Source organism: Rhinolophus ferrumequinum, chromosome X, assembly GCF_004115265.2.
Source record: "Rhinolophus ferrumequinum isolate MPI-CBG mRhiFer1 chromosome X, mRhiFer1_v1.p, whole genome shotgun sequence".
Lineage (NCBI taxonomy): Eukaryota > Metazoa > Chordata > Mammalia > Chiroptera > Rhinolophidae > Rhinolophus > Rhinolophus ferrumequinum.
Window position 1 is genome coordinate 5,218,894 of NC_046284.1, and position 19,789 is coordinate 5,238,682.

At 37.7% G+C, this 19,789-nt stretch overlaps 1 protein-coding gene and 1 pseudogene across 1 annotated transcript in view; one reads left to right on the forward strand and one right to left on the reverse strand.

Moving 5' to 3' along the window:
* SPRY3 (sprouty RTK signaling antagonist 3) overlaps positions 1-19,789 on the reverse strand; it is a 91,028-nt gene that overhangs the window by 26,378 nt on the left and 44,861 nt on the right. Inside the window, exon 2 of the mRNA XM_033119674.1 lies at positions 6,415-6,490. The gene's annotated coding sequence lies outside the window, so the exon portion shown is untranslated. The remainder of the gene's footprint in view (positions 1-6,414; positions 6,491-19,789) is intronic.
* Positions 5,388-19,410, forward strand: LOC117025145 (protein SET-like; annotated as a pseudogene).

A 19,789-nucleotide genomic window follows, 5' to 3' on the forward strand; every position in this document is an offset into this window, starting at 1 on the left:
GTCCTTCCAGAATTTGAGGGCACCCAAGTGAAGAAAGACTCGTGCAGATAGCCAGTTACTTATTAATGTTAGAGAATGTAAGACTCCAAACACAACCAGGGTAAAGCAAAGAGTGAAAAGTAACTGGTCACTATTAGAACCATGTTAAGACTTGACTAATATAGAAATTAAAAGTTTGTATCCCCTTTACAGTTATAAATTGAGGATTTATATCCAAGTTATGGTTGGAGGTATGACATCCTGAAGAATAGAAAAGTTAATTGAGTGTGAGAAGATTTTCCAATTGTTTATAAGGCCTCTGTATTGCTTTTGTTTATTCAAATAAAAAGTGTAATATCAATATTAGAAAGTTAATATGTTGCTAATGGGGCTCTCTCTACTGAAATCGTTTCTTAAAAATCAAAGGAATAGGAAGAACTTAATGTCAAACTACCTATAGGGTCTGAATCTCTGTTTTATAAATTATTTTTGACCTAGTGTCTCAGAAGAAAATCAATGTAAAAAATTATTATTTATTTGCTTACAGGTATAAAAGAAAGTAGCGTGAAATGCTTTTTTAAGAAGAGAAGAATTTTGTTATGAGCCAATTCATACTGCTGTAAATATCTTGGATCCAGGACTGAAAGGCAGAAATGTAAATAATGATAGCACTGCTGCCGCTGCCCTAGATTAAATTACAAAACAAGCAGCACATTTAGAAATTTATGCTGGAAAAATCTTTCAAATGTGTCTGAATACAGAACAGTTACAGTGTTTGTGCAGTCATGCAGTTTGGACTTGTGCCAAGTGTAACGCTCTTATTCCTGGTCCCACCCTCCTGATGAGGAATCAGAAGGCCAGGTTACAATTCAAGGTCTCTATGGCTGGCTCAAATTCCTACCCAGTGTTTCAGAGCCTTCAGCCTTACTAAATTTGTTAGTAAAAATAATAATAGTAATAATCATTGGTGCTTAATGTGTACCAAGCATTATGCAAGGTAAATTACATATTTTATCTCAATTACGTTTCACAATAGACCTATGAGATAAGTACTCTTCTTTTCAGATGGGGATATTGATGCTCAATGAGGTTAAGAAAAATTGATCAAGGTCAAATTGTTTCATCTGCTCATTTAGGAGTCTATTGAAATATCAGTAGTCTCTCCTGATGTCAAGAATGGTTTCTTTTGGACAAGACCAGATATCTTAGAACAATAGTAAAGTCTCCCAACCCTGAATATTTAGCTGTTGCCCTCACAGATGAGTCCCATCAACAGAAGTTGTCTGTTATTCCTGTGGGTTGCTTTCAGCCACACCTCTAAAAAGTTGTCAGTGGCTCTTAGTAGCTGTGCTTCATGACAATCCTTGTACAAGCCCCCAGTCTTATGGGCTCCTCCGTAGCAATGTAACAATATTACTACAAGGTCTCTGATGCACCCTTAGTGACAGAAACAGTTAAGTAAAAAGTCAAAGACCTTTACCTCTGCTTTAAGGAAACCAGCCTATAAAACACCAACTAGCTTATCCATTCTCATTGTCTACCTTTGATTTAAACAAAATGTAAGGAATTAAAATTGGTGTGGGATGAGGTGAGTTTCTTCAGCTTGGAGAAAGGTGGTTTTCTCTAGAGCCGTTCCTGAGAATGGAGTCACATTGAATGTCTGCTCTCCATGAGGAACGTTTGAGTGGCATGAAAAGACTAGGAACTGAAAGGTGTTTCTGTGTTCCTTAGACATGAGTTCAGACATTATTGGACGTTAGTAAAGGGGCTTTGCACTCGGTACTTTACCATCCTATTCTTCCTTGATTCCATGTTTTTTGAAAACACAATTTGAATCAGACACATATCAGAAAGGGCCTCTGAGGCTCAATCCAATGAATTGGGGGAGACTGAAAATCTAGGCATCACCTGGAAAAGCTGCTACAAAATAATTGGCAGATAGAGCGACCCTAGGCCAAGCCAAAGAAGTCTATTGCTAAGAGTGGTGCAGCAAGTTTTCTGTGGAAGACTTTGTTTCCCTCTAGTAATGCTCCGTGCAGTGTGAGGAAGGGCTGCGTGAGGCTGTGGCTCTGTCTTTCTGACTTTAGTGCCCTGGGTATGTGTTCACATCATACTTATTTCTTCTTTTCCTGTGTGTGTGTGTGTATGTGTGTGTGTGTGTGTGTGTGTGTGTCTAATTGTCTCTGTAGGATTAGTGTTTTTCTATACAACACGACACTGAGAGAAACATTTTAAACCGTGTTTGCCAGGAAAAGTCCCTTCTCCTTGGAATCCAAAGTGAAATCAACACCACACTTTGCAGAGTTATAGATGGTAGGATTGTTGCAGGGAAATGTAACCCCAATTGCCCCAGGAAGCAGGAGCCCTTTTGTTGCTGCTTAACCACTTCTTGCCCATTACTGTGACAGGTTGGCTCCTTTCACACAAAATATCTCAGGAGATCTTTTAGATAGCATTGTGTCTGCTCTTACAAGAGCATATATTATGTTACAATGTCACCTGTTCGTGCTGTTCTTGTTTCTCCAAGACTCTTGCTTATTTTTAGCATTTGGCTGGAATTTCCACTGTAAGATTACCATGGAATACACACATACACCCCCACACAAACAGGGTTTCAGAGTTGCATTGAACTACACTTTTGAACATTCAGAATTAATTTTCCCAAACCTCCACCTGGTTTATAGGTGGGCTTACCTCCAAAGTCCTACAGTGGCAAGATTCCTTCAGTTCTAAACTCTCTTCCCTCTTCCTTCTCTCCTCTGAACCCTCTCCTGCCAAAATCCCCAGGCTACACTAAATTGCATGCCTTGCTGTGTTGCATGCTTCCCGGGGGCAGTCTAGCTCTCAAGGAGAGAAGAGAAAATTGGGCTATGTAAACACACTTTTTTCTTAATATAAATATATAAAATATGGAATATAAGTGGAATCATACAATATTTGTCCTTTTGTGTCTGGCTTATTTCACTTAACGTAATGTTTTCAAGGTTCATCCATAGTGTAGTATGTATCAGAATTATATTCCTTTTTAAAGCTGAATAATATGTCATTGTTTGGCTAGACCACATTTTGCTTATCCATTGTCTATTGATGTCCATCTTAGGTTATCCCCCACTTTTGGCTACTGTGAATAGTAATCTTATGAACCTTCATGCACAAGTTTTTGCTTGAAAACCTGTGTTAACTTCTTTCGTAGATATAGTTAGGAGTGCAAATTGTTGTATCATATGGTAATTCTATGTTTAACATTTTGAGGAATGTCAAAATGTTTTCCACAGTGATTGCAGCATTTTACACTCCCACCAGCAGTGTACAACGGTTCCAATTTCTCCACAGCTTTGCCAACACTTGTTATTGTCCATTTTTAAAATTTTTATTATGGCCATCTTAGTGGGTGTGAAATGATATCTGTATTTCCCTGATGAAGGAGTGAGTGAGGATGAGAGAAAAGATCCTGTTTTTGTTTTCTCTTCACATGAGATATACCAGGAATAGGAAAAATTGCTTCTCTCAGAAAAGATCTATGAGATATGTATGATTATTACTTTTGTAAATGAAGAAACTGAGATTCAGAGAGCTAGAAGAACTTATCCAAGGTCACACAAAGAGGTGGTAAAGTCATGTCACCCATGCAGTTTGACCTCTGTACTCTTAACCACAATGACACAATGACACTAAACTAAAAGGTCTTAAAGAGCAGACACCATATCTCCTGTGTCTTCTATGCTTGCTTTACTTCTCTCACAAAATAGACAATATTGGACTTTACACACAGGAGGAACTCTAGAAATATCTGTTAACCAATCATGGGAATATTGAAAGCCCTGTTTGAAGGGCTCAGAATTATTAAAACAGAAACTATGAGTAGAGTAATCATAAGTAGAAAGGGCTTTATTAACACAACTTGCTGCAGCTGTTCTGAGCACTTCTTATCTGTTTTCTCCCTGGAAGCTATGTTTTCTTTTCTTCACTATCTACATTCTTCTGTGTACTGTGTACATAAGAGAGGAATTTTAAAACTCCTCTTGTGAGAAGACATTCTTCCTGCTTAAAGTTCAAACTTAAAACTAATCTTGCCTTATGCACAAGCATGTATGATAGGAAAAAGAATTAGAAGAAGTATTTACAACCTCTACTCCTCACACATCCACTAAAGAGAATTCTGTCCTTGCACACTCTGTTCCTGGACTTTGTTCCAAAGATCAGGATAATGGTTAAGAGAAATGAAACAAGCCAGGATTTGTTTGATTTACATTGGAAACGGTAGACATTACTAAAAGAAGAAAAAAATTAACTTAGGCTAGATATGAGTGTTTTAGGTAATTGTGAAAGATAGAAAGAGATTGTAGGATCTGCTATGCCATAATGAATGAGCATGTTGGGAAGTAAATGGGTGAAAATTATTTTTTAAAACATAGTTTGCTGTGTGTTGTAAAAGGCATATTAAGAGAGAAAAATAAAATGTAATTTTTTTTTACATTTCTTTTTGGATTTTAGACAATTATTTATTTGGACATTGACATCATGATGAGAGGGATTGATGAGGTAGATTGACTTTACATAGGTTGCAATTAGAAGATAAGATCTAATTTTAGCAAGGGTGAGAGAGTCTAAATTGGTACAGTAACTTTGGGGTATAATCTGGCAGTTTTTATAAAATTGAAAATATTAATAACCTATGACACACCAATTCCATTTTTTCCCTGGAGAAAAACACACACTTGTATTAGGAGACATGTACAAGAAAATTTTCTACAATACTGCAAAAATTTGAAAACAGCCTGAATGTCCAATAATAGAGAAATAGTTAAATAAACATTGTATATTTGGCTTTTCTGATGTCAGCATCACGGCAGAGTGAGAAGACCCCTTTATATCTCCCCTTAAATTTACAACAAATTGCACAACTATAATTCAACAAATGTTCCTCTGCTCAACACACAAACATGCCCGAGAGATCCATGTATCAGTACATCTGAAGGTGGGCATATTGGAATGCATAAGGGAGGTGGGATGGCAGAAGGACAACGATAGTATCCACAGACACAGTTTAGTGCTGCTGCAACCCCAGTCAATGTGGTAGCCATGGAAGGGTCAGGGTGCGGCCCCCACACTATGGTCCTTTGGAGGATAACAGGGGCAAAAGCAGCTTCTCAGCAAACTGAGAAGATGGCTACCCCCACTGCAGCAGAACCTGGTAGAAGCAGTTAAGAAGCCTCTAACAACAAAGCAGTACCTACAGCCATTAGTAACAAGGAGGCAGTACTGCTCTTCCCATCCCCGCCCACCACGCCACCCGCCACCACAGTGGTGGTGCCCCAAGGCTGAGGCAACTCAGACACAGTGGGGACACTCAGCACCCTTGTCACCCAGGAGTCAATTTCCATGATAACCATGACACCCCCCCCACCATGACCCTAGAGGTGCAAGAAGCACGGTAAGAGAAAGTAAAAACTTGTGCTATAGCACCACCTACTGGAAAAAAAAAAGAAAGACCTGCTGAATTGTTAAGATCAAAACAGTATCTAAATAACAAAAGATCCCAGTACTTCAAATGCCCTGGCAGGGGAACAATACATCAAGTAACATGAACCAAGGTAACATGGTAACACAGAAAGATAATGACAAGTCTCCAGAAACCAAACTCCAAGTCATGGAAGACTGTGATTTAAATGTCAGGGAATTCAAGATAGCAGTTATGAGAAAACTCAACAAGATACAAGAAAACCCAAAAAGGCCATTCAATGAACTCAGAAATAAAATTAATGAACAAAAGGAGTACTTTATTAAAGAGATTGAAACAATAAAAAAGTACCCAAATAGAAATTCTGAAGCTGAAGAACACAATAAATGAGATGAAGAATGCATTAGAGAGTATTGGAAATAAAGCAGCCCATGTGGAAGAGAGAATTAGCAAACTTGAAGACAGAAATCTAGAAACGACTCAGGTGAAATAAGAGAGAACTAATTTTTTTTTTTAATGAAAGAACTCTATGAGATCTGACTCCATTAAAAAGAACAACATAAGGATAATGGATATCCCATAAGGAGAAGAGAGGGAGAAGGGAACAGAGAGCCTATTGAAAGAAATAATTGATGAGAACTTCCCAAACCTAGGGAATGAACTGGTCATTCAAGTGCAAGAAGCTAACAGAACACCTAATTATTTCAAAGCCAAAAGACCTTCTCCAAAACACATTATATTAAAACTATCTAAAGTTAATGATAAAGGAAGACTTCTCAAGGCACCCAGGGCAAAAATACAGTAACCTACAATGCAAACCTCATCAGATTATCATCAGATTTCTCAATAGAAACCCTATAGGCCAGAAGAGACTGGAATGATAATTCAAAATATTGAAAGAGAGAAAACATCAACCAAGAACAATATATACAGCGAAGTTATCCTTTAGATATCAAGGAGAAATAAATACTTACCCAGATAAATAAAAGCTGCAGGAATTTACCAGCACAAGACTTGCATTATAAGAAATGTTGAAAGGAGCTCTTCTATCTGAAACAAAAAGACAAAAGTACAAAAAACTATGAGTAAGTTGACAAACAGACAGAAAGAAGCAAGAAAATACAACCCTATTTCAGAATAGGGTAATAAACAATTACAACAAAAAGGCTAAAGGGAAAAAAACATTAAAATAACTATAGCAACAACAATTTGGTAATTAATATGCAACATAAAAAGGGATAATTTGTGACAACACACATAAAAGGAGAGGAGGAAAAGAACTGAAGTTGTAAGGGCAAATGAAGATAAGATGCTATCAGAAGAAAAAGGACTATTATATCTATCAGACATCTTTACAAACCTCATGGTAACCACAAAAGAAAAATCTAAAACTGAGACACAAAACATGAAAAAGAAGAAATGGAGGCAAATATTGTAAAAAAAAAAAGAGAGAAAAAAACTAACAAACTAAAATAACAGGTAGAAAAACAAGAGAAAAGAAACAATGGAAACACAGAACAACCAGAAAACAAAAGCTAAAAATGGCTGTAGTAAGTCCTGATATATCAATAATCACCTGAAATGTAAATGGATTGAACTCACCAATTAAAAGGCACATACCGTGTTTCCCTGAAAATAAGACCTAGCCGGACAATCAGCTCTAATGCGTCTTTTGGAGCAAAAATTAATATAAGGCCCGGTCTTATTTTAATATAAGACCAATAAGACCCGGTCTTATATAATATAAGACCGGGCCTTATATTAATTTTTGCTCCAAAAGACGCATTAGAGCTGATTGTCTGGCTAGGTCTTATTTTGGGGGAAACATGGTAGTAGGCTGGATGGATTAACAAACAAGACCCAACTGTATGTTGCCTTCAGAAGACCCATCTCAGCTCCAAAGACAAACATAGGCTCAAAGTGAAAGGGTGGAAGATGATACTCGAAGTAAATGGTATCCAGAGAAAAAAAGCTGGTGTAGCCATACTTGCATCAGACAAAATAGATTTCAAGACAAAAAAGTAACGAGAGACAAAAATAGACATTCTATAATGAAAAAGGGGAAATCCACCAAGAAAACACAACAGATGTCAACATATTTGCACCCAACCTAGGAGCACCAAAATATATAAAGCAATTATTAAAAGACCTAAAGGAAAAAATTGACAGTAATACAATAATAATAGGAACTTTAATACCCAACTAACATCAATGGATAGCTCATCCAGAACAAAAGTCAATAAGGAAATATTGGCCTTAAATGACACATTAGACCAGATGGATTTAATTGATATTCATAGACATTTCCATTCCCAAACAACAGAATACACAATCTTCTCAAGTGCACGTGGAATAGTCTCAAGAACAGACCATATGTTGGGACACAAAACAAGTATCAATAAATTTAAGAAGATTGAAATCATACCAAGCATCCTCTCCAACCATAATGGTATGAAACTAGAAATGAACTATAAGAAGAAAGCTGGAAAATCAAAAACATATGGAGATTAAACAACATGTTACTGAACAACTATTAGGTCAATGGAGAAATGAGAGAAGAAATCAAAAGATACATACAGACAAATAAAAATGAATGTATGACATACCAAAATCTTTGGGATGCAGCAAAAGTGGTGTACTCAGAAGAAAGTCTATAGCACTATAAGCCTACCTCCAGAAAGAAGAACACTGCCCTGCCCAATAAATATCTATCATTACACCTTAAGGAACTAGGAAAGGAAGAACAAATAAAGCCCAAAGTCAGTAGAAGAAGGAAAATTATAAAAATCAGAGAAGAAATAAATGAAATAGAGAATAAAAAGACAATAGGAAAAATTAGTGAAACAGAGCTGCTTCTTTAAAAAGATAAACAAAATTGACAAACCTTTAGCTAGAATCACTAAGGAAAAAAGAGAGAAGACTCAAATAAAATCAGAAATGTAAGAGGAGAACTCACAGTAGACACAACAGAAATGCAAAGGATTATACAAGAATGCTATTAAAAATTTACATAGCAAAAAAAAAACCACGCTATTAAAGGCTATATGCCACCAAATTGGACAATCTAGAGGAAATGGACAAATTCTTAAAAGCATACAACCTTCCTAGACTGAATCATGAAGAATTAGAAATGCTGAATAGAGCTTTGGACCCCAAGAAGAAAGATTTATTTGATGTGAACCCTGAGAAAGAATTCATCTACTGAGATGGACTCCCCATGGTCAACTGAGGCCCCAAATTTTATAAAGAATTAGAGTCTAATGGTCAGTTGCTCACAGGGGTTCCACACATACTCTGTATCCTGGGAAGAACCTCAGACTGAACTCTTGGCTTCCTGTGCTATGCTCCGTTTGTTTATGCTGTCTGAGTTAACCATTGCAGGGAAACACTGGTTTCATCTTTCTACCAATGGAGTGAGACATGCCTTGTGCAATCAGAACTGCATAATGCAAATACCTCATTTACATAAAATGGACCTAATTGAGAACCTGGGTGGGAACTTTTGCTATAAAAAGCCACAGCCTCTTAGCCTCGGGGGAACACCATTTACGTTGCTACCTGAATCTATGTCTCCCAGGCAATATCTACTTTTGCTCAAATAAATGTTTCTCACTCTTTCTTACAGCCTATAGTTAATTTTGGTTTACAGAGTGATCACTAGTAAGGAAACTGAAACAGTAATAAAAAACCTCCTAAAAAAAAAAAAAGCCCAGGATCAGATGGCTTCATTGGTGAATTCTACCAAATATTCAAAAAAGATTTAATACTTGTCCTTCTCAAACTCTTCCAAAAAGTTGAAGATGAGGGAATGCTTCCTAACTCATCTTATGAGGCCAACACTACCTTAATAGCAAAACCAGGCAAGGACATCACAAGAAAAGGAAATTACAGGCCAATGTCTCTGATGAGCACAGATGCAAAAATCCTCATCAAAATACTTGTAAACCAAATGCAACAGGTGAGGTTCTGTAAAGCTTCCCTGGAATTTACAACTAATCGAACAACAGTAACTCCACAAAGGACTCCCTGCACAGCAGACAAGCAAGACGAAGAGACCCACTACTGAATTCACCTAAAGGTGGGCGAACCACGCAAGCGAAGGGAGAAGTGCGGAGACGGGCACAGGACGCAGACCTAGCTCAGTGCTCCGAGCTTGCTGCATCCCGGAACTACTGCAGCTGCGGGAGAAGGAAGAACTCGGAATGCTAGGGCTCCACTTATGGCCCACAGGGCTGAGGGGGCAGTATATAACACGGCTGAACCCAATGCTCACGGCAGAGACCTCGGAGAAAAGACTGAGGGAAGAAGGCTGAAAACAGTGGTTTAAGCCCTCACTGCTGAGCAGAGAACGGAAGACTTAGGCTCTGAGACTAGCCTCCCCCTCCTTACCCTCCCAGAGCTCGACCCACCCCCACCTGCCCCATGCTAGAAGCGGAACAGTAGCAGTGTCAGATCAAAAGAACAGAATATTCGCTGCTCTGAGAACTGTGGAGCACAGACACAGATTCGCAGCCCAACTAGTTCCAGCAAAGGGGAGGGAGCTGTGGAAGCAGGACTGGCTGTGGTGGTGGTCGCCGCCATTGCTCTGGGCCACCTCTCACAACTCACCCGGCCCCTGGCGCCACCTATCTGGGCGGATCCCTGGAGGAGTAAACAGAACTGCTGAACCATACGGGATCTGAATCTGGTGCAGGAAGAGCTTTGGAACTTCAAAAGCTCTCTGCTTACCCACACGAACACTGTACCCTGTGACCCAGGCAAACTATTAACACAGGAGAAGCCCGTCTCCCAGGGAATCCCCCCATTGTGTGAGAAGCTGGAATAGTTCAGAGAAAACATAGCACTACCGTGTGAGAGAGAAAAAAAAGGCTGCAGTCAGAGAGAAAATAAAACATTCTACCAACAAGTATTGGAAAACAAAAGAAAGACCTCTTCCTATCAACCTGTTGCAGAAGCCACTCTTGTAGATGTCTAGGAAGAGAAATAATAAATCAGTAGTTGCCATGAATAACCAAGGCAACAAGACAGCTCAGAAAGAAAGTGAAAAGTCTCCAGAAAAGGAACTTAAAGATATTGAAATATGTGACTTAAATGACAGAGAATTCAAGATTGCAGTTCTGAAAAAACTCAACAAGATGCAAGAAAACACAGAAAGGCACTTTAATGAACTCAGAAACACAATCAAAGAACAACATGAGCATTTTACGAAAGAGACTGAAATTTTAAAAAAGAACCAAATAGAATTTCTGGAGATTAAGAACTCAATAGAAGAAATCAAGAATGAAACAACCAGCTTAGGTAGTAGAGTTGACCAGATGGAGGAAAGAATCAGTGACATCGAAGATAGAAACCTGGAAATTACATAGATGGAAGAAGAAAGAGACTTCAGACTTAAAAGAAATGAAAGAACTCTACAACAACTTTCTGACTCCATCAGAAAGAGCAATATTAGAATAATGGGCGGGGGGTGGAGGGTGGGAGATGAGGGTAAGGGGGATCCAAATATATGGTGATGGAAGGAGAACTGACTCCAGGTGGTGAACACACAGTGGGATTTATAGATGATGTAACACAGAATTGTACACCTGAAATCTATGTAATTTTACTAACAATTGTCACCCCAATAAATTAAAAAAAAAAGAAGAAGAATGGGCATACCAGCAGGAGAAGAAAGAGAGAAGTGAACAGAGAATATATTCAAACAAATTGTTGATGAGAACTTCCCAAACTTGTGGACAGAACTGGATCCTCGAATCCAACAAGCAAATACAACACCTAATTACCTCAATCCCAACAGGTCTTCTCCAAGGCACATTGTATTGAAGCTGTCTAAAATCAACGACAAAGAAACAATCCTCAAGGCAGCCAGGGAAAAGAAGACGGTAACCTACGAAGGAAAGCCCATTAGATTATCATCACATTTTCAGCAGAAACTCTACAAGCCAGGAGGGAGTGGAACCAAATATTCAAACTATTGAAAGAGAGAAATTATGAACCAAGAATAAAATATCCAGCAAAGATATCCTTTAGATATGAAGGAGGAATAAAGACCTTTCCACACATACAGAAGCTGAGGGAATTTTCTAATACACGACCTGCACTACAAGAAATAGTAAAGGAGGCTATTCGACCACCATCAACAGGGACAATTTGTGGCAACCAAAACATAAAAAGGGGGAGAGTAAAGGCCTGAACCGGAATATGGGAATGGAGAAAGTAAGCGTGCTGAAGAAAATGGAATACTCTAAATATCAAACTTTCTTTTACATAAACTTCAGCGTAACCACTCAAAAAAAATCCAGAACTGAAATATATGCTGTAATAAAAGAAGAAACAGAGGGAAACATCATAGAATACCACCACACAGAAATAACAGACAACAACAAAAAGGCAAAGAAACAATGGAGACACAGCCTTACCAGAAAACTAAAGATAGAATGACAGGAAATCCTCACATATCCATAAACACCCTAAATGTAAATGGACTGAACTCACCAATAAAAAGGCACAGAGTAGCAGATTGGATCACAAAACTAAACCCAACCATATGCTGTCTCCAAGAGACACATCTCAGCTACAAGGACAAGCATAGACTCAAAGTGAAAGGGTGGAAATTGACACTCCAAGCAAATGGTACCCGGAGAAAAACAGGTGTAGCCATAATGATATCAGATGAAACAGACTTCAGGGTGAAAAAGATAACAAGAGACAAAGATGGACATTTCATAATGGTAAAGGGGACTATACAACAAGAAGACATAACAGTCATCAATATTTATGCCCCCAATCAGGGAGCACCGAAATATACCAAGCAACTACTAACAGAACTAAAGGGAGAAATTGACCAAAACACAATTATACTAGAGGACTTAAATACATCATTGACAGCTATGGATAGATCATCCAAACTGAAAATAAATAACGAAATAGCAGCCCTAAATGACACATTAGATGAAATGGACATAATTGACATATATAGAGTACTTCATCCTAAAACATCAGACTATACATTCTTTTTTTTTTTAATTTAAATTTATTGGGGTGACAATTGTCATCAAAATTACATAGATTTCAGGTGTGCAACCCCACATCACATCATCCATAAACCACACTGTGTGTTCACCACCCAGAGCCAGCCCTCCCCCCATCACCATACATTCGATCCCCCTTACCCTCATCTCCCACCCCCAACCCCTTTACCCTCTGGTAACCGCTAAATTACGTTCCCCAGATTAATTTTCAAACCCCGTGGCCATCCTGTGGTCACCGACTGCCCTTCAATCCCTTCACCCGCCCCCCCCCCCGCCCATCTAGCAATCCTCAGTTTTTCCTCTTTGTCTCCAACACTGTTTCTGGTTAGTTCATTCACTTATTCTTTTCTTTAGATTCCGCAAATAAGTGAGATCATATGGTACTTATCTTTCTCTGTCTGACTTATTTCACTTAACATAATGTTCTCTAGGTCCATCCATGTTGTTGCAAATGGTAAGATTTCTTTCTTCTTTATGGCTGCATAATACTCCATTGTATAAATGTACCACAGTTTCTTAATCCAGTCATCTACCGATGGGCATTTTGGTTGTTAACATGTCTTGGCTATTGTAGACTATACATTCTTTTCTAGTGTACATGGAACATTCTCAAGGATAGACCATATACTGGGACATAAAACTAACCTCAGCAAATTTAAGAAGATTGAAATCATACCCAGCATATTCTCTGATCACAAGGCTTTGAAATTGGATATCACCTGCAAAGAAAAAGCAGGAAAAAACACAAATACATGGAGACTAAACAACATACTTTTAAAGAACGACTGGGTCAAAGAAGAAATTAGAGGAGAGATCAAAAGATACATAGAAACAAATGACAATGAAAATACATCCTACCAAAATTTTTGAGATGCAGCAAAAGCAGTTTTAAGTGGGAAATTTATATCATTGCATGCCTACCTCAAGAAACAAGAAAAATCCCAAATAAATAACCTCATGTTACACCTTAAAGAACTAGAAAAAGAAAAACAAGTGAAACCCAAGGTCAGCAGAAGAAAGGAAATAACAAAAATCAGAGCAGAACTAAATGAAATAGAGAACAAAAAGACAATAGAAAAAAATTAGTCTGACAAAGAGCTGGTTGTTTGAAAAGCTTAACAAAATTAACAAACCCTTGGCTAGACTCACTAAGATAAAAAGAGAGAAGACACTAATTAACAAAATCAGAAATGAAAAAGGGGAAGTTATCACGGACGCCACAGAAATACAAAGGATCATCCAAGAATACTATGAAGGACTATATGCCACCAAATTCAATAACCTAGAAGAAATGGATAAGTTCTTAGAAACATATAGCCTTCCTAGGCTGAACCATGAAGAACTGGAAAATCTAAACAGACCGATCACCAGTAACGAAATTGAATCAGTCATCCAAAACCTTCCCAAAAGCAAAAGTCCGGGACCAGATGGCTTCACTAGTGAATTCTACCAAACCTTCAAAGAGGATCTAATACCAATGCTGCTCAAACTCTTCCAAAAAATTGAAGAAGAGACAGTACTGCCTAATTCATTTTATGAGGCCAACATTACCCTGATACCAAAACCTGGTAAGGACAACACAAAAAAAGAAAACTACAGACCAATATCTCTGATGAATACAGATTGAAAAATCCTAAACAAAATTCTAGCAAATCGAATACAACAATGCATTAAAAAGATTATTCATCACGACCAAGTGGGGTTCATCCCGGGGGCACAAGGATGGTTCAACATCCGCAAATCCCCCATCGGTAGATGACTGGATTAAGAAAATGTGGTACAGTTATACAATGGAGTACTACGCAGCCATAAATAAGAAAGAAATCTTACCATTTGCAGCAACATGGATGGACCTGGAGAACAATATGTTAAGTGAAATAAGTCAGACAGAGAAAGATAAGTACCATATGATCTCACTTATATGTGGAATCTAAAGAAAAGAATGAACTAATCAGAAACAGTTTTGGAGACAAAGAGGAAAAACTGAGGGTTGCTAGAGGGGCGGGGGGGTAAGGGGGAAGGTGAGGGGATTAGAAAACAATCAGTAACCACAAATGGCCACGGGGTTTTGAAAATTAATCTGGGGAACGTAATCAATAATGTTGTAAAGATTTTGTAGGGTATCCGATAGGCACGTGTCCCATTTGGGAGACCATCTCAGGGAAGATGTAGATGCCTGATCACTGCATTGTACACCTGAAGCTGAACAATAATGAATGCCAACTATAATATTATATATATATATATATATATATATATATATATATATATATATATACACACACACATATATAGGTATGTATACATTTACAATAGGCAGAGTACAGCATTGGGAGTGGAGATAGTGGAAATGGGATAGCTCGGTGCGATGTCAGAGAGATAGTGGATGGGGGGCGGGGGGTGGGAGATGAGGGTATGATTTCACTGATATGTGGTATATAAACCAAAACAACAAAAGAACAAGACAAACAAATGAGAAACAAGAACTCATAGACACAGACAATACTTTAGTGGTTACCAGAGGGTAAGGGGGATGGGGGGTGGGAGATGAGGTTAAGGGGGATCAAATATATGGTGATGGAAGGAGAACTGACTCTGGGTGGTGAACACACAATGGGATTTATAAATAATGTAATACAGAATTGTACACCTGAAATCTATGTAATTTTACTAACAATTGTCACCCCAATAAATTTTAAAAATAAATAAAAATTAAAAAATCACACAGTCATCTTAATACCGTGTTTCCCCAAAAATAAGACCTAGCTAGACAATCAGCTATGTGTCTTTTGGAGCAAATATTAATATAAGACTTGGTCTTATTTTACTATAATATAAGACCTGGTCTATAATATAATATAATATAATATATTGTAATTAGTATAATATAATACTGGGTCTTATATTAATTTTTGCTCCAAAAGACTCATTAGAGTTGATTGTTTGGCCAGGTCTTATTTTCGGGGAAACATGGTAGATGCATAAAAAGCATTAGACAAGATACAACATGTATTTATGATAAAAACTCTCAATAAAATGGGTATAGAAGGAAAGTACCTCAATATAATAAAGGCCATATATGACAAACCCTCACCTAACAACATACTCAATGGTGAGAAAGTGAAATCTTTTCTCTAAGATCAAGAACAAGACAGTAATGCCCACTCTAGCCACTGTTATTCAACATAGTACTGGAAGTCATAGCCAGAGCAATTAGGCATGAAAAAGAAAAAGGAAAAAAGCATCCAAATTGGAAAGGAAAAAGTAAAACTATCACTATTTGTAGATGACATTATTTCATATCTAGAAAACCCTAAAGATTATACCAAAAAATTATTAGAAATAATAAACAAATACAATAAACTTGAAAGACATACAATCAATATACAAATATTTGTTGTGCTTCTACATACTAACAAAATATCACAAAGAGAAATGAAGGAAAAAAATCCCATTTATAATTGAAACAGAAAGAATAAAATACCTAGGAATAAACTTAACAAAGGAGTTGAGAGACCTGTATGCTGAAAACTACACTGAAAGAAAACTACATTGAAGACATTGTTGAAAGAAATTGAAGAAGACACAAACAAATGGAAAGATATTCTATGTTCATGGATTAGGAGAACTACCATTGGTACAATGTCCATATTACTTAAAGCAATCATCAGATTCAATGCAATCTGTATCAAAACCCCAATGGCATTTTTCACAGAAATAGAACAAAAAAATCTTAAAGTTTGCATGGAACCACCAAAGACCCCAAATAGCCAAAGCATCCCAAGAAAAAAGAACAAAGCCAGAGGTACCACACTTCCCAATTTCAAACTATACTTGAAGCTATAGTAATGAAAACAGTATGGTACTGGAAGAAAAACAGACATACAAACCAATAAACTCACAGATTTATGGGCAATTGATTTATGACAACAGAGCCGGGAATATATAATGGAGAAAAAAAGATTCTTCAATAAATGGTGTTTGAAAAACTGGACAACCATTTGCAAAAGAATGAAAGTAGACCACTATAGTACTCCATACACAAAAATGAACTCAAAATGGATTAAAGACTTTTATATAAGACCTGAAACCATAAAATACATAGAAGAAAACATAGGTACATAGCTTCTGGACATTGGTCTCAAAGGTGTTTTTGTAAATAAATAAATGAATGGGACTACATCAAACTAAAAATCTGCACAGCAAAACAAACCATCAACAAAATGAAAAGGCAACCAATCAAATGGGAGAAGATATTAGCAAATGATACCTCCAATAAGGGGTTAATATAAATATATATAAAGAGCTCATATAACTCAACAACAAAACAACAATCTGATTAACAAATTGGCAGAGGATCTGAATGGACATTTTTCCAAGGAAGATACACAGATGGCCAACAGGCACATGAAAAGATGCCCAACATCACTAGTTATTAGGGAAATGCAAATCAAAACTACAATGCGATATCACTTTACACCTGTTAGAATGGCTATTATAAAGTATAGCATAGGAAATACAGTCAATACTATTGTAATAAATATGTATGGTGTCAGATGGGAACTAGATTTATTTGGGTGATTCACTTTGTAAGTTATATAAATATATAAATGTCTAATCACTATGTTGTACACCTGAAGCTAATACAATATTGTATGTCAATTGTAATTTAAAATAAAAAAATTAAAAGATGAGAGAGGAGAAAAATATGAGAAATAAGTGTTGACGAGGATGTGGAGAAAAGGGAACCCTTGTGCATATTTGGTGGGAATGTGAATTGGTGCAGCCACTATGGAAAACAGTATGGATGTTCCTCAAACAAATAAAAATAGAACTGCTTTATGACCCAGCAATTCCTCTTCTGAGTATTTACCTGAAAAATGAAAACAATAATTCATAAACATGTATGTATGTATCCCTATGTTCATTGCAGTATTATTTACAATAGCCAAGATATGGAAATGACCTAAGTGTCCATTGACGGATGAGTGGATTAGGAAGATGTAATATAGGAAGATGATAGATGACAGATAGATAGATACATAGATAGACAGACAGAGAACGGAATACTACTCAGCCAAAACAAGATGAAATATTGCAATTGGAGACAATATGGATGGATCTTGAGGGTATTATGCTAAGCAAAATAAGTCACATGGCAAAGAACACAAAAAAGTATGTTTTCACTCATATGTGGAATATAAAACAAAAACATAACAAACAAATAAAACAAACAAACAAAAAAGTCATATATACTGACAACAAAACAATGGTTACCATAGGGGGAAAGAGTGAGGGAGGGTGAATTGGGTAAAGGGAGTCAAACAAATGGTAACTGGAAGGAAACTAGACTTTCGGTGGTGAGTACAAATAGAGTATACTAATATCAAATTATAATGTTGTACACCTAAATTTTATATAATGTCATCAACCAATGTTATCTCAATAAATTTAATTTAAAAATGGCATATTCAGTGGAATGCAACAGAGCAGTCGAAATAAATTAATTAAAGCTATATGTATCAATAGTAATATATCTTCAGAATATAACACTGAGTGACAAAAAGGAAGTTACAGAATGACACACACCATATGATATAACACTTATGTAGAAAGTACACAAAAATAATCCTATATATTTACATATATTTTTATGACTACACATAGGTGAGCATAAAATTAAAACAAAAACCCACAAAAACAAAAACAAAAAACAATTATGGGGAGGGAGGTGGAGGCGGCTCTGGGAGAATGAGCAGTGTGCTGGAGCGTGGAGCGTGGAGCGTGAGTGAGGGAGCCCAGAGGTCCCTCCTCCACAAGCAGGAGCCCAGGCAGGGCGGGCACACTGCCCCACTCCCTCCCTCGTCGTCAGGCTGTGGTGGCAGTGCACACGAGAGCCAGGGGGAGGGAAAGCCAAGGGGTGCTGTGAGGAGGCAGCCAGGCTGCCGGCACGTGTGTGTGGCAGAAGGGGAAGCCATTGCCCATCCTCTTCGCTTCCCTTCTCTCCCTGTTCGCACCCCCCCACCGCCACCGTGAGCAGCACCCCATCTACACTGTCGGCCAAAGTCAATAAAAAGGAGGTCAACTCCAACCACGACGAGGTCAATGAGATCTCAGAAAAAGAACAGTGAGAAGCAATTGAACATACTGATGAAGTACAAAATGAAACATACTTAATGAACAAGCCAGTGAAGTACAAAATGAAACATACTTAATGAACAAGCCAGTGAGGAGATTTGGAAAATAGAACAGAAATGTACAAAACTCTGCCAACCATTTTTTTCAGACGAGGTCAGAATTGATCGCCCAAAATGCCAAATTTTGGGGTAATGTGTCAACCATCCACAAGTGTCTGCACTGCTTGGGGAAGAGGATGCAGAGGCACTGCATTATTTGACAAGAGTTGAAGTGACAGAATTTGAAGATATTAAATTAGATTACAGAATAGATTTTTATTTTGATGAAAATCTTCACTTCGAAAATAAAGTTCTCTCCAAATAATTTCATCTGAATGAGAGTGGTATCCATCTTCAAAGTCCACTGAAATCAAAGGGAAATCTGGAAAGGGTGTGATGAAATGTTTAAGTGAAATGCAGAATAAAGCCCACAGGAAGAGACAGCAGACAGCACGAGGAACCTGAGAGCTTCTTTACCTGGTTTAACCACCATTCTCATGCAGGTGCAGATGTGTTAGGAGAAGTCATCAAAGATGCTATTTGGCCAAATCCACTACAGTACTACTTGGTTCCTGACATGGGTGATGAAGCGGAACGAGAAGAATAGGAAGAAGGTGATGATGAACAAGTATCGGAAGATATTGATGAAGAAGGGGAGAGGGATGAAGTTGAAGAAGATGAAGGTGATGAGGGGGAGGAAGGAGAGGAAGATGAAGGATAAGATGACTATTGGAACACTGATGGATTCCAACCTTCTTTTTAAAATTTTCTCCAGTATCTGAAGCAAGTTGCAGTCTTCCCCCCGGCCTTGGGCTCAGTTGTCCTGTTTCTGAGGTCTCTTCACTCCCTTACATCATGGTTCTCACTTTATTTTGGGGGGGTAGGGTGGGAGAATACCTTGAGCAAAATACAGTGGGAAAAGAATCTCCACCCATTTCTATTCCAAATTCATTTATATCCTCTCCTGTCCCAACAAAACTTTATGGGATCAACAACTCTGTGCTCTGTGGGGAAAAAAATAAAAACAAAAAACCTTTCGCTCCCTTAGCTCTGCTGGAAGCTGGAGGGTGCCAGGCCCCTGTGTAGTAGTGCATAGAATTCTAGCTTTTTCCCTCCTTCCTCTGTATATTGGACTCAGAGAT